Source organism: Rhinolophus sinicus, linkage group LG01, assembly GCF_036562045.2.
Source record: "Rhinolophus sinicus isolate RSC01 linkage group LG01, ASM3656204v1, whole genome shotgun sequence".
Lineage (NCBI taxonomy): Eukaryota > Metazoa > Chordata > Mammalia > Chiroptera > Rhinolophidae > Rhinolophus > Rhinolophus sinicus.
This window is the reverse complement of record NC_133751.1, coordinates 17,306-19,732: the sequence shown is the minus strand read 5'-3', so window position 1 is coordinate 19,732 and position 2,427 is coordinate 17,306. Positions and strand designations below refer to the sequence as shown.

Here is a 2,427-nt window from a genome sequence, read left to right as displayed (position 1 = left end):
GGGGGAAAATCACTTCGTAAATTATACAGATGTCTAATCGCTATGCTGTACACCTGAAACTAGTATAAAATAATATTGAATGTCAACTGTAATTGAAAATAAGTAAATAAATACTATAAAAAAAGATTAAAAATCAGCTTCCCAGAGAAAATACCTGAATTGTGAGTGTCACTGGCCACTCCTGGCTGGCTAAGTGATAATTATAAACTAGAGTTCTCCTTGGATTTGCTTTCTTGCTAACGAAAAGAAAAGCTTGTCACTTGGAAGCAATCAACTGAATATTTCCAACTAATTACTAGGCCGCTTTAAAAACAAAGAAGTGATAAAAAAGTTAAAGTTTACAGATTTTGTACCTCTCTTCCTAAGTGAAACAAATATAAGTTCTGTTAGCAATGAAGAATCCAGAATGCATGGGAGTTATTTTACAGGGAGAAATAAAATTGTTTTATAAATATCAGTTTCCTTATAGATGGTGTTTGTGGGTGCCCATAGTGCCTCAATTAGAGAATGTTCTTTGAACACAAATATTTCAGACAGTGGTGTCAGAATTGTCATTCTGTAGCAGATTTCTGTAGTTATGGTAAAGCTAGTTAAGTGCAGTGTCTTCAGAAATGGGAGTGTACTCTTCACTCCACGGCCAGTAAATTCATAGTAAGATGTTACCTTGCTGTCTATAGATCCTCTTTCTAAGAAACTGGCTTCCACATGATGCTAACCAGGAACTCATCTTTAATGCCAAAGTTTAGGCCTGCTTCAAAGGGGGCCTTTTGGTTCACTTTTGTGCCAAGTCAGGGAGATCATATTTCCCTAGCCAAAATATGGGGACTTATGGTTAGATAATGGGATAGAAAAACTGAGCTTGAGACCATTCCAGCAAGTCTAGGGTGTATGACAACTATAAGGAGAGGCCTGAAATGCCCAGTAAAGAAAGCCAGAGTATACTTACCTGGCAGGGGAGATACCATGATCACGAAGGTGGTTTTCCCAGGGCGAGGCTTATCCATTGCACTCCGGATGTGCTGACCCCTGCGATTTCCCCAAATGTGGGAAACTCGACTGCATAATTTGTGGTAGTGGGGGACTGCGTTCGCGCTCTCCCCTGTAAAAAAAAAAAAAAAAAAAAAAAAGCCAGAGTATAGCGTACTGTCTACTTGTTGAACTGTTCCTAGAGAGGAACCCTGATGGGAATGGGTTGATACTGGGTATCTTGTAAGTCTTCAGAACAATTTCAGCAAGAAACCAGAGGATTCTGGTTTAGTTAGGACTTTGATTGAATTGAATTGATTAGAATGTCCATGGGAAGTCCACAGTTTCCAGTGTACTTTTTGAAACCCATGACCAGTATGAACTTTGTTTTTCACCTGGTTTGCTAAAACCTTTTAAGCAAACTAAATGGATCTTTCTTTTGACTGTGTTTCAAACTGAATTACCATCTGCTATTTGGAAATCAAAATTAGTTTTGAAATTTACATTTAAATATAAATTGTGCACTGTCACACTGATTGATCTGAGTCTAGGATAAGGAGGAGAATTATTCTTATAGTTTGGTCTTATTATTCATTCCAATGCTTCATCTATTACATGGAATCCCAAATGTATCTTAAAAACCCTGACTGGTGTATAGAGGCTTCAACTGCTTATTATTCTTTCCTCAGCTCCTCATATTTGCAGCCTCCCTCATTCATTTAGGACACAGTTTTAATTTCCAAGGCCACTGTGGCTTTTCTGTGCTCTCTTAAAGGAAAACTGCCAAGGTTGATAGGTTCAAATTTGGCTTTTCTTCCTAAGTACATTTATGCTTTGCCAAGATCTTCCTGCTTCCTTACATGCTTTTCATGTTAATGGTTGATTCACTGCCAGTTGACTCAAGGACCAAGCAATTACAATAATGTCAGCCCTCAAATCTGATTGTATAAATCCAGAATGGTATGCTGCTTTTCTTTGTACTTAAAAAAACGTAACAAGAATAGTGCCCAGGAATCAATTTAAGAACAATAGGCTGTTGAGTTAAAGCATCATTACCATTAAAAGGTATTTTTACAGTGTGTGGCATTTTTCATTGGAGGCAACGATTAGATCTAGAATCTCAACCCACTCCTACCATGACTTATTAGGTGACCTTGGGCAAGTCACTGTAATGCCTCTGAGCTACCTCATTTGTCAGACTGAATGTTTTTCCAGGTTATTTCAGATTCTTAAATTTATGATTAATAAAATTATTCTGCTGAATACTTTTCAAGTTAATCCCACTTTTATGAATGAAAATGGAACCACAGTAGTTCCATAAAACTCAGTGAGGGTTATACAGTAAGCCTTTTACCAAACTGATTTGAATTCCTAATTCTTGATCCACATTTACATTACTTTATTGGTTTTGAAAAACTTCAATAATATAAAGACAACTTTTAGAGGAAAAACTATTTCAGA

The 2,427-nt window shown here is 36.8% G+C and overlaps 1 non-coding gene across 1 annotated transcript; it reads left to right on the top strand.

Moving 5' to 3' along the window:
• Positions 1 to 938: 938 nt before the first annotated feature.
• Positions 939 to 1,102, top strand: LOC141568056 (U1 spliceosomal RNA). Its single transcript, XR_012491073.1, has one exon. It is a non-coding gene; the product is annotated as a U1 spliceosomal RNA (small nuclear RNA).
• Positions 1,103 to 2,427: the final 1,325 nt, after the last annotated feature.